Genomic DNA, 13,689 nt, shown 5'->3' with positions numbered 1-13,689 from the left:
AACGCGAACTGCACCCAGGGTTTGTACAGCGATTTACACACAAGTTATTTATCTTCAATGTATAATGTGTATGCATGATGTAAAGCGTTCTGACTCCCTGCATTGGAATGAGTAGAGCTTTAAAAAAAAAAAAAAAATAGTGTTATTTAAATTATTACTTGTGTAAATACTAGTACAGACCAGCACATCTGACATTCTTACAGTGCATGCATATCTCTCATTTACAGGGACTGACCACATTCAAAAGCATGGCTCTCTTAAGTACCTGTTAAGTGATAACAAGCTGTGAGCCTTTGTTTCCCCTCCATTGCATCTAGTTGTGAGGCTCCCATTAGCTCCCAGCTAGGATACTCCAACACAGTGACCTTCATACTTTTTAATGCTGCGCCTCCCTAGTGTAAAAAAAATAAATCATCAGGGCACCCCTCAAATTTTTCACAAGTATTCTCTTAAATTGGCAATGTTTAAACATGTCTAAACTTATTTAAACATTGCAGTTAAGTTCTGTTACTGTTTTAGAAATGCAATCAGATACATGATTGTGAAACATACTGTTCTGGTTAGGCAGGCCTTACATGTAAAAATATCCACAGTGTGAATATTATAAACAGGGGTGTGGGTTTTAAAGAATATTTGGAGTCCCTTCTCTTTTTACACCGTCTCCCAGCCCGAATATAAATGACAAAAGATGTTTGTGATGGCTCATTATAGAGAGGATCACTGCCATTCGTTTTTTTCAGGAAAACAAAGCACTGTTATCAGCATAATGCTCCTTCTCGTCCGAACCTGCTACCCCCTCTGGGATCACTTGCCCCGCAGTTTGAAGACCCCTGCTCCAACAAAAGGAGGTCTGATGGCCTCTTAACTTTGCCTTTTGTTATGGGCGAGCTGGAATCTGATAAGCCCCTTCCCTGCCTGCACTTTGCTGCTCGGGAAAGCGGACTACGTGCAGGCGATGCTGAAATTGTCTGGTGTCGGAAAATTACATGGGACATATTTCTATGGGGCCCAACCTTTTGGCAGGGTAAATGGCATCCACCCTGTGAAAATGGTGCCGTGGCCTCAAAAAATCTACTCACCCACTCGTAATTTGATTGGTCGAGTTGGTCGAGCTATTTTTAGCACCTACTAGTCCAATCTAGTGAGTGAATTTAGGCTGTAAAGGAACATGAGCACTGTTCATTCAGAAAGTGCCATAACATCTTGTTTTGATCTTGACACATTTGCTGTCTGTTCAAGGAAAGAGGTCAAATGTCAGTTTGTCTTTTTACTAACTGCTGCTAGGAAAACTGAATTTATTTTTCTCTCAGTAGAGTTACAGGTTTTTGTCAAGTGAGCTGTCTGAAGATGTCAGTTATTTTTCTCTAACACATAACATTTAAATAAATAGCCTGTTCGCTAATATTACAAATATTTCAAAATATATCAGGAATTACGGAAGCAACATTTTTTTTAAATTAAGAAGTGTGCTGCAAAGCAAAGAGTTAAATAGGAGCAAAACAAACCAGGACACTTTACTTGGTGATATGCAAATGACACATATTTGCAGAAACTCTATTTCCAAACATTATTGTTTGTACACTCTATAGTTTTATCAGTAAAACTTAATGTCTGTGGGAGAAGTTTGAGGCCATTTCAATGTAAAATCTGCTGATGACAAATGGCAGTGTGCTACCACTTCATGCTTTAATTGTGTATTTATTAAAAGTGATAGGGTTTAAACATGATTTGCGAAACATTCCTGCCCCCGCCCTGATGGCAATGCTCTTAACAAACTAAGAGGCAAGTCAGGGGTCATGTGTATCCTGTGGCTAGATTTGTATTATATATAAAAAACAAAGTTTAGTCTATTAAATCATACAAAATTGTTTTTTGTACAGCAGACATGCTGAACCCAACATCTGAAGGTGCTCTCATATGTCATAATAAAGAAAATTGTGTCTCAATGAATTTAAATATTTGCCAACGATCACATCATTTGAAACCAGTTTATGGATCAAGAGCATTACAAATAGGTCGAGTGGATTATTTAATTCACTAGACCTGCAGGTCTAGTAACATTTTTATGATTTTTTGAGGCCTGTAGTGGGTGGACGCCGTCTACTCATGTGTACCCTAGAATTGTGCCCTGTCTGTACTCCATAATCAGTGCATAAATTCCATTCCACTAGATGCTCCAAATGTGAGTGATGTGGGGTGGACCTAGCAAAATTCTACCACATGGCGTAGGAATGACCTTTATTAACACCTTTTGACTGAATGTAGTATGACTGATTGAGGAAATCACAGAAGGCCAATGTGGGTGCACTCCCAGATTGCTTCTATTCGGGTACAATAACCTTCTCCACAAATCGTTTAGAAGACTGACTGCTGTCCTGATTTAAGTAGCCAAACACAATCAGATGCAAGCCCTGATGATGAGCCTATGTTTTAAGAACTTCACCAGGTTGACACTTGAAAGATGCTGCAAGTAGTGGCATAAGTTACAACCAATCAGATCTAGGCCCATACCACAAATGGGGTCTCCTCAGGACGTACCTGTCTGGAATGCAGGTATTAGGAGAAAACACATAATTATGGAGGTATGGGCTGGGAGTGAGTATTGGGCTAATCTCAGACCCTGGCTGGGAACCTATGACCGACTGTACAATGGCAAAGGGAGGTGGATGAAACAGCTAATGCTTGTACCATAAACCCCATATTTTGAGGATGACTCGTGTCATGGGTGCTTTGCCAGAGGAGACATTCAATAAGCTGCCCTCACACTGGACCATTAAAACGTTTTGCTAATAAACCTGTACTATTATTATAGCCATATTGTGATGCCAATATCCATTACGCTACATACGTTTCCTTCTTTCTTGTCATTGTGCAAATGTTCCTGCAAGCTTATTGTAAGTTTTGTTTTTCTTAACATGAAAACCAATAAATAAATATTTTAAAAAAGAAACACAGTTTTGACAGAACAAGTGCTCTTTCTGATTGGTCCATCAAGAGCAGGTTCAAGTAACTCCTTAATTCGATGGCTTTTCTCCAGAGTAGCCATCAACCCAGCTTACTCAAGGCCTTGTTTTACATCCCATACCTTCTGCCTCCGATTTCTGCCTCAGCCTTCAAATTTCTCTTGCCACAATGCATTACCCCTATAAGACTCTCAAAGACATCTCATACCATGGCCTTTGGTTTCTCATCATTCTTACTAAGTTGGAAATATTCCTTAATTTGATTTTAAATTATGTCTTGTATATCATATCCTTCGGAAGCTTGGGGTTGAAACGCCAAATGGGTCTTTGACTAAAATTCTCCTTGATGTAACAATCCAATATCACTGGTTCAAGGTCCAAAAAAGAATTCATACGTATATGTTTTTTGTATGCTTGCCCTAGTAGTGGATCTGACCCCAACACTATGTCGATTTTGGAGTAAATTCTGTGGCAATGGGAAACAAGGTTAGCTCCTTGTCTGTTGGATGAATATTCCTACATATAATAACTATGTTCAATTCCACAAAGGACCGAGCTGTGTGACCTTACATCCCACCACCAGTATACCTATTAGTTGGAAGCCTACCAATTATCTGAGTGTAATCCCATGCTTCCTACGACCGGGATCATCAAGATGGCCACCGTAAACTACACCCAAAGTAGTGAAGGGGACGGACGAGCATTCCGGGAGCATATGATCGCATCGGCTACAGACGCCACCTTGAAGATACGGGAGACAGAGGAATCGTGTGTGAAGGACCCGGAAGGAACAGAGAGAGACGCCAAAGAACGAGGTTTACGAGGTTTACAGAACTAATATATTTTAACACGCAAAAACCTCTAAGGGTGGAAGCGGATTAAGAGACTACAACTTTCAGTGTGGAAACTCCCCTTGAGAATACAAAATAAGGGGACGCAAGGATAATCAGTACCTTAGAGCGGGTCCATATAGCAGTCCAAAGTCCAGGCGCCAGATGAAAGAGGGGTGGCCCTGCCCTGCCTCTTCCTCTCAATGACGGGCAAGGACGGGCCCACCTTTGGCCCGGGTGCGACCGGCGCCGCGGTGGTTGTTGGTGCTATTTGAGTGCGTAGGTGGTGGTGACACGCTCCTCCCTCCTGGGAGAGCGAAAGATCCTGGGGTTTGCAGTCCCCCAATGGCAGAACAGCAAACAATGGCAGGCAGCTAGCGTGTCCCGCGACCCAGTGGTTGTTGGCGGTATTTGAGCGCGTAGGTGGCAGTGACACACTCCTACCTCCTGGGAGAGCGAAGGATCATGGGGCTTGCAGTCCGCCAATGGCAGAGCAGCAAACAGTGGCAGGCAGCTAGTGCGTCCCGCTCCATGGTGGTTCTTGGCGCTATTTGAGCGCGTGGGTGGTAGTGACATGCTCCTCCCTCCTGGGAGAGCGAAAGATCCTGGGGCTTGCAGTCCCCCCAACGGCAGAGCAGCAAACGGTGGCAGGCAGCTAGCGCGTCCCACGCCGCAGTGGTTGGCGCTATTTGAGCGCGTGGGTGGCAGTGACACGCTCCTCCCTCCTGGGAGAGCGAAGGATCCTGGGGCTTGCAGTCCCCCAACAGATTAGCAGCACACGGAGGCAGGCAGCTAGTGTGTCCTGTGCTGCGGTGGTTGTTGGTGCTATTTGAGCGCGTGGGTGGTGGTGACATGCTCCTCCCTACTGGGAGAGCGAAGAATCCTGGGGTTTGCAGTCCCCCAACTGCAGAGCAGCAGGCGGCAGAGCACCAAACGGTGGCAGGCTCCTAGCGCGAAGAAAAGCAGATAAACGCTGTTGAAGGAGAGCCTACTGACGACCCACTTAGAGGCAATTCTGTCAAGTCCAGCCATCCCGGAGGGAAGGAGGATGCTGAGACACACCCTGTCAAGACCCCAGAGGGCTGTGGACTCAGGCCAGTGCCATTATTTAATTTCTTCTCACTAGGGAGGAGGTGGGTAGGAAATAAATAGGACTTACTAGTAAATAAAGAGCACAACCACAGAGCACCTGGGTGGTGTGGTGACGGTATAGCGGTTGGTTGTGGTACACAAATCTCATACTATTGTTGCTGTTTATTGCGAGGGACGTCTCCCCTATCTCCTGACGGGAACTGGACAGGAGGCCGAAATAAAGAACCCGAACCGAGCAGAAGTTCCTGAAGGGAGAGAACATGCTAGAGAAGAACAGTGAGGGAACTGTTGATGAATTAACTGGCCCCTCTCCAGAAACTATCATGAGACCTTAACAGTATGTACTAATTAAAGAATACCTGTACTCGACTTCTGGTGTGGACATTAGTTCTATATGAGTGACCACACTGGGATTGCACCAAGTCTCCTACCCAGATACGTTCTCCCTTCACTTAGGCCCCAATTCACAAAGGTAAAATTAAAAGTGAAGTCTAAGTTTAGACCTGAAGGCTAAGTGCCGAATTCACAAAGGTAAACCTAGACTTCAGGAGTGATGACAGTTAAATAAAGGGAATTCTCGTGTTTTCTTATAGCTTGCATACTCAATCCAATGCCATACACATCAATTTATTCACCGGGGTTCGATCTCACTCCTTCCTCCTGTGAACATGAACATAGCACTGTATTTTCTGTAATAACCATGCGCATGATATTCATATCCAAAAGGTATGAAACTGATACACTCTGGGTGTGAAGGTGTTAACATAGTTTTTAATAAATAAAGTGTGGAACACCAAATGATTTACAGTATCAGCGTGTGCTCTTCAGCCCTGCACTCCATATCGGTGTCCACTGTTTAATATGGTGCAATCACTAATGGATCAGTCACAATAAATTCCCACCCTGCCAATTGCAGACAGATTTTCAACATCAATTCAACATTAGTTTGCACACAGTAGTCATAGTCCAAAACATCTTCAGGTCATTTGTTGCACAACATAACGACATTTACCTATAAACATACATTCAAGATGTCATTCAGTTTTCATCTATCTTTTATTTTTCTGTTTCTTCAAAATATCTTTAAGAATTTAGGGTCATATTTATGAAGCTTTCACACCCACAGCAAGCCACCTTGCTGTGCTGCGTGAAAGGGTAGGAATGCTCTCTACACTATAACACTCCACTCTACACTGTTATTCTGTATGCAACTCCACTCTACACCCCTTCAGTGTCCACTGAATGCCACTCTGCTAAACACTGCTCCAGTATATGATATTCCACTCTATGCCATTTCACTGTATGCCACTCAACTCTGTGCTATTCCACTGTATGGCACTCCACTGTACAGCACTCTGCTGTATGCTATTTGACTGTGTGCCACTCCACTCTACGCCACTCCATTCTACGTGATTCCATTGGATGTCACTCCACTCTACACCAATCCACTGTATGATATTAAACTCTAACCATTCTAGGTTATGCCACTCAGTTCTACACCACTTCACTGTATGCCACTGCACTGTATGCTACTCCACTATACTCTATTCCACTCAACGCCACTCCACTATACACCACTCCACTCTACGCAATTCCACTGTATGTCATTTCACTATGTGCTACTATACTCGACATCACTTGAGTGTACACCACTCCGCTCTATGCCACTCCATTCTATGCTGGTCCATTGGATGCCACTCCACTTCACGCCAATCCACTGTATGCTATTACACTCTACCCATTCTAGGTTATGCCACTCAGGTCTACACCACTTCATTGTATGCCACTGCACTGTACGCTACTCCACTACTCTCTTTTCCACTCAACGCTACTCCACTGTACGCCACTTCACTGTACACCACTCCACTCTACGCAATTCAACTGTATGCCACTCCACTCTATGTCACTCCATTCTATGCTAGTCCATTGGATGTCACTTCTCTCTACACCACTCCACCATATGCTATTCCACTGTAGCCCACTTCACTGTATGCCAGTCCAGTCTACACCTCTGCACTGTACGCTACTCCACTCTATGCCAGTCCAGTGTACTCTCCTCCACTCTATATAACTCCACTCTACAAAACTGTGCTACACTCTATGCCACTCTACTAGACTCCACTCCAGTCTATCCCTGTACACTCCCCTCCACAAATTTGTTTTCAGCAGTTTTTGAAAAACCACCACTCACAAGCACGTGCGCCACCACCACGCAGCATCTGGAAAAAAGTCTCAGAAGAACACCTCACCTCCGCCCTCACCTGCACTTCACCCCCAACAACGACAGACGCCAACACCGCGCCACGCAACCTCCACCAATGGATCGCCAACTGGGCCAACACACTTGCCCCTCTCCAGAAGACTACAAGATGACACAGCAAGAAACTAAACTGGTTCACAATGACACTCCAAGAATCCAAGCGCTCCTGCCGAGGACTGGAAAAGACATGGAGAAACAGCAAAAACTCCGGAAACATGTACCACCTACAAAACAGCCACCACGGCACACCACCAACTCATCAAATCCACAAAGTAGAATTTCCAAGACAGATTACTCTCCAACGCCCACAACTCCAAGGAACTCTTCTCCACCACACAGGAATACGCCAAACCCAACAGCGAATCAACAGACGTCCCTCCCTCTCAGGACCTCTGCAGCAGATTCAGCTCCTTCTTTCACCTCAAGATCAAGATGCTCTACAACAACTTTGATGACCAAGACCTCTGCACCGCTTCAACCCCTGCCCCCAGCGAGGCCACTTAACAGACCGTACTTACTTGGACCCCACTCACAACAGAAAACACCCTAAAACCCATGAAGAGCATCCACTCCGGAGCACCTTCAGACTCCTTCCCACCACACATCTTACATAGGGCCACCACGGCTATCGCAACCGAGTTACGTTGAACCATCAACTGCTCCTTCGAGACCGCCACATTCCCCGACAACTGGATGTGTGCCGAAGTCAACCCTCTCCTAAAGGAACCCTGTGCGGACCCAATGGACCTCAACAACTTCAGGCCCATCTCGCTACTTCCTTTCGCAGCCAAGGTCATCGAAAAGGCCGTCAACACCCAGCTAGCAAACTTCATCCAATCTAACAACATCCCAGGCACCTCCCAATCCAGATTCTGCAGCAACACAGCACCGGGACTGCCCTCCTCCCTGCCAAAGATGACACCCTCGCCTTCCTCAACCAAGGCCAAATGGTAGCCCTCATCCTCCTGGACTTATCAGCTGCCTTCGACACCTTCTCCCACCACACACTAGCCACCATACTCCATGACGCCGGCATTCAAGGTAAGACCCTGAAATACTGCATGGAGGACACATTTGAGGGGGGAGAGGTGAGATTTGGGTAGGCCAATCAGAAGAGAATTGCAGTAATCCAGTCTAGAGAGAACTAGTGATTAGACTAGTTTTAGGTCTTTCTCCTGGAAGAACTGACGAATCCCCCACAGAAGGCACAGCTGGTTAGGTGCGTTCTTAGCAATGGAGTTGATGTGGGAGATTAGGTTGAGTATTTTGTCAAGTATGACACCTAGGGATTTAACGCTGTCGACAATGATGGGTTTATTGTTGAGTAAATTCAGCTGATCGATCCAGGATTGAACAGGAGGAGGGGAGAGAGAGGTAGATAGTAGGAGGAATTCAGTTTTGGATGGATTGAGAATGATATGGTGAACTAACATCCAGTTGTGAATAGAGTTGAGAGTAGAGTTGAGTAGTGAGAGATTGTGTGCGGAAGACACCTTGAGGTAGATTTGAGTGTCATCCGCATAGAGATTGTAGTGGATCCCAGATTTACTTAGGCGGTTCCCTAATGGTTCCAGGTAGAGTTTAAACAAAGTGGGTGCAAGGGACACCTTGACCTACCACCAATGGAGACGAAGGACTGTTCGCTATCTTGATCATTTGGGTTCTGTCCGAGAGGAATGAGGCAAACCATTTAAGCACAGTGCCTTCCACACCCATTCTCTGTTGAAGAGTGTTAAGGAGGGTGTTGTGATTAACAGTGTAAAAGGCTGAAAGAGGTCAAGAAGATTCAGAAGGCACGATTCCCCAGAATCGAGTATATGCAGCACATCATCAATCACTTGCAGCAGGGTTGTTTCAGTGCTGCAATTTTGAATGAAGCCAGACTGGAACACGTCAAGGAGGTTATTGTCCATAATATGTAGGGAAAGTTGTTTCGCCACACATTTTTCTGTGATTTTAGAAAGAAAAGGGAGGATGGTGATGGAGCGGGAGTTGTTGAGGTTGCCAAGTGACTAAGGATTTTCGCTCCTCAATGGGGTGGGTGACCTGATCCACAAATGATTCTACCTTTTCATCAAAAGATAATATAGCGAATTCTGCTGCTTTTTTTGAAGAATCCTCAGGCTTGATGATTTGGGGAGAGCAGTTTGGGATTTTGATGAGGTCAAAAAGTTTTATGGGTCTGTTTTTGGCTGAGTCGAGGGGGGATCTGAAATGTGATTTTTTTTTCATGGAAGATGTGCTTGTGGTATTTGGATCTTGTTGATTTCGACTCATAGGACTGAGAGGCAATGGGAGGTGAGATCATTGACATCCACTTTAGGGTCTAGTCTAGGAAGTGATCGCAAAGCAGAGTCACACAGAGTGTCAAGATCAATGTTTTTAGTGTTGCGGAACCAGGTAGATTCAGTTTTGGGTTGGCCGAGAGTTAAAACGTGCGATAGGTGAAAACGGAAGGGAATGAGGAAGTGGTCCGACCAGTCTAAATGGACAGGGGGAGCAATAGTGAGCAGGTCTACTTTAGATATAACAAGGTCCAGAATTGAGCCCTTAGAGTGTGTAATTTCCGAGCAGTGTTGGAAAAGATCTGAGAGAAATGTGGCAAGCTTGTTGGCAGCCGACTCCTAGGACTGAGAGGCAATGGGAGGTGAGATCATTGACATCCACTTTAGGGTCTAGTCTAGGAAGGGATCGCAAAGCAGAGTCACACAGAGTGTCAAGATCAATGTTTTTAGTGTTGCGGAACCAGGTAGATTCAGTTTTGGGTTGGCCGAGAGTTATAACGTGCGATAGGTGAAAACGGAAGGGAATGAGGAAGTGGTCCGACCAGTCTAAATGGACAGGGGGAGCAATAGTGAGCAGGTCTACTTTAGATATAACAAGGTCCAGAATTGAGCCCTTAGAGTGTGTAATTTCCGAGCAGTGCTGGAAAAGATCTCAGAGAAAGGTGGCAAGCTTGTTGGCAGCCGACTCCTAGGACTGAGAGGCAATGGGAGGTGAGATCATTGACATCCACTTTAGGGTCTAGTCTAGGAAGGGATCGCAAAGCAGAGTCGCACAGAGTGTCAAGATCAATGTTTTTAGTGTTGCGGAACCAGGTAGATTCAGTTTTGGGTTGGCCGAGAGTTATAACGTGCGATAGGTGAAAACGGAAGGGAATGAGGAAGTGGTCCGACCAGTCTAAATGGACAGGGGGAGCAATAGTGAGCAGGTCTACTTTAGATATAACAAGGTCCAGAATTGAGCCCTTAGAGTGTGTAATTTCCGAGCAGTGTTGGAAAAGATCTGAGAGAAAGGTGGCAAGCTTGTTGGCAGCCGACTCCTAGGACTGAGAGGCAATGGGAGGTGAGATCATTGACATCCACTTTAGGGTCTAGTCTAGGAAGTGATCGCAAAGCAGAGTCACACAGAGTGTCAAGATCAATGTTTTTAGTGTTGCGGAACCAGGTAGATTCAGTTTTGGGTTGGCCGAGAGTTATAACGTGCGATAGGTGAAAACGGAAGGGAATGAGGAAGTGGTCCGACCAGTCTAAATGGACAGGGGGAGCAATAGTGAGCAGGTCTACTTTAGATATAACAAGGTCCAGAATGTAGCCCTTAGAGTGTGTAATTTCCGAGCAGTGCTGGAAAAGATCTCAGAGAAAGGTGGCAAGCTTGTTGGCAGCCGACTCCTAGGACTGAGAGGCAATGGGAGGTGAGATCATTGACATCCACTTTAGGGTCTAGTCTAGGAAGGGATCGCAAAGCAGAGTCACACAGAGTGTCAAGATCAATGTTTTTAGTGTTGCGGAACCAGGTAGATTCAGTTTTGGGTTGGCCGAGAGTTATAACGTGCGATAGGTGAAAACGGAAGGGAATGAGGAAGTGGTCCGACCAGTCTAAATGGACAGGGGGAGCAATAGTGAGCAGGTCTACTTTAGATATAACAAGGTCCAGAATTGAGCCCTTAGAGTGTGTAATTTCCGAGCAGTGCTGGAAAAGATCTCAGAGAAAGGTGGCAAGCTTGTTGGCAGCCGACTCCTAGGACTGAGAGGCAACGGGAGGTGAGATCATTGACATCCACTTTAGGGTCTAGTCTAGGAAGGGATCGCAAAGCAGAGTCGCACAGAGTGTCAAGATCAATGTTTTTAGTGTTGCGGAACCAGGTAGATTCAGTTTTGGGTTGGCTGAGAGTTATAACGTGCGATAGGTGAAAACGGAAGGGAATGAGGAAGTGGTCCGACCAGTCTAAATGGACAGGGGGAGCAATAGTGAGCAGGTCTACTTTAGATATAACAAGGTCCAGAATTGAGCCCTTAGAGTGTGTAATTTCCGAGCAGTGTTGGAAAAGATCTGAGAGAAAGGTGGCAAGCTTGTTGGCAGCCGACTCCTAGGACTGAGAGGCAATGGGAGGTGAGATCATTGACATCCACTTTAGGGTCTAGTCTAGGAAGTGATCGCAAAGCAGAGTCACACAGAGTGTCAAGATCAATGTTTTTAGTGTTGCGGAACCAGGTAGATTCCGTTTTGGGTTGGCCGAGAGTTATAACGTGCGATAGGTGAAAACGGAAGGGAATGAGGAAGTGGTCCGACCAGTCTAAATGGACAGGGGGAGCAATAGTGAGCAGGTCTACTTTAGATATAACAAGGTCCAGAATTGAGCCCTTAGAGTGTGTAATTTCCAAGCAGTGTTGGAAAAGATCTGAGAGAAAGGTGGCAAGCTTGTTGGCAGCCGAGTCTTCCAAAGAGCCCCAGTGGAGATTGAAGTCACCCAGGAAGATCTGTCTGTCACTTTGAGAAAATTGGTCACTGATGAAGTCGGTGAGTTCCTCCAAAAAGGGAGAGCAGTTACCGGGTGGGTGGTAGATGGCATGGAACCTGAAAGGTGAGCCGTGATGTACTTGAAGTTCTAGGGATAGGCATTTGAATGTACGGACGAGGATGGTAGGAAGGGCCTTAATTTGAAGGGAGTTTCTGAAGATGATACCGACACCTCCTCCAATTTAGTCAGTTCTGTTGTTTCTGAGGATAGAGTAGTCAGTAGGTATCAGAAGATCAAACAAAGTTTGAGAGGAGTCATTTAACCAGGTATCAGTGAGGAAGAGCATGTCAAGATTGTAGCGGGTGATAGTGTCAGAAATTTCCAGTTTGTGCTTGATTGCAGATCTGCAGTTGTGGAGCAAACAATGCAGCTCTGATGCATCTGTTTTGTTGATGGGGTTGTTTGGGCAATTAAGGGAGATAGGGATAAGATTCTTGTATGAGGGTGCCAGGGAAGAAGAGGAAGGCTGGCTAGATCTGACAGAAGAGATGGTCTGAATGGAGAATTGAGTAGGATTATTAGGAGGGGAAAGTGGAAGGTGATTGACGTGGGTAGTCTTGTAGCTAGCCAGTAAGTTGGCGATGTCTGTGGAGGACAGACTGTTGTTGGCTTTATTGGGGCGCTAGAGCAAGGAACTCCTCAGGAGGTTGTTAGGGAAGTGGGATATTTTAGCACTTAGAAGTGAGAAGGAAGCTACAAGCTGCGAAATGGAAGAGATGAGAGAATCTAGTTTATTTTCCAGGGAGAGGAGGGCTGAGCACGGAGTGTTGGGAGGCTCACTGGTTAAGGGAGGGAGTGCAGTAGGCGAGGGAGGACAGGGAGAGGTGGGGGAATGGGGGTATTGGCGTGCAGGGGTAGAAGGTAAGGGAAGATGGTGGTAGAAAGGAGTGGATGGTGTTAAAGTGATATTTTTACTGGTGTTGAGCAGAGGGGAACAGTAGAGATCAAAAGTAGGACGCAGTTGAGAAGTAGAGAGGGAGGGCGGGGAGTGGAGGGGGGAAGGAGGGGGTCAAAGGAATGCCAGAGATATGGGAAGATGAGAGGAGAGGGGGCTGTACAGGGAGGGGAAGGAGGGGGGGCCAAAGGAAGGCCAGAGGAATGGGGAGAAGAGAGGAGAAGGTGCTGGATAGGTATCGTATGCTATGAAAGGTGTATGTAGGGGAACAGACACCAGGCAGAGTGGGGGGCATTGGGCTAAGTGGTAGTTGGGGAGGAGTATGGGACTGTAGGGTCAGCGGGAGGGAAGAGGATGGAATTACCGAGTGGGGAGACAGGGTTGTGAAGCATAGGAGGAGTAAGGGGAGGTAGAAGAGAGCTGGAAGGTGAAGGAGAAGAATAAGGGTACGAGGGAAGAGGAGGAGCGGAAAGGGATGAGAAGAAGGAGAAGGGAAGAGGAAAGAGGGAGGGTAAGGAAAATTGACTGGTAGACCAGGTTGTAAGAAAGGTGGATTAAGTAGGGGGGGGGATGAGTAGGATTAGGGGGATTAGGGAATAATGTCCTGTATCCCTCATTTGGCCGCTGTCATTCACTTGTGCCACATACATACTCAGCGATGAGGCGACTGCAAGGAAAGTGTTTATTTATTTATTTAATTTTCCCTATCCCGTCGTATGTCGACTCCCCCCGCCCCGCCCCACCGCTCCGAGCCAAGGACTTGCGTAAATCACTTTCCACAGGTGGCCCACTCCTAGTATTGGTGGAGGGTGTTGGGGAAGGAGGAAAAATAGTTTCCAGCAAAGTAA

At 46.0% G+C, this 13,689-nt stretch overlaps 1 long non-coding RNA gene across 1 annotated transcript in view; it reads right to left on the bottom strand.

Moving 5' to 3' along the window:
• Positions 1 to 270: 270 nt before the first annotated feature.
• The window catches only part of LOC144773223 (uncharacterized), a 173,276-nt gene continuing 159,857 nt past the window's right edge, over positions 271 to 13,689 (bottom strand). Inside the window, exon 3 of the long non-coding RNA XR_013599931.1 lies at positions 271 to 392. This is a non-coding gene — a long non-coding RNA (uncharacterized LOC144773223). The remainder of the gene's footprint in view (positions 393 to 13,689) is intronic.

Source organism: Lissotriton helveticus, chromosome 8 (assembly GCF_964261635.1).
Source record: "Lissotriton helveticus chromosome 8, aLisHel1.1, whole genome shotgun sequence".
Lineage (NCBI taxonomy): Eukaryota > Metazoa > Chordata > Amphibia > Caudata > Salamandridae > Lissotriton > Lissotriton helveticus.
Note: the sequence above shows the minus strand (reverse complement) of the source record. Positions and strands in the feature narration are given on the sequence as shown.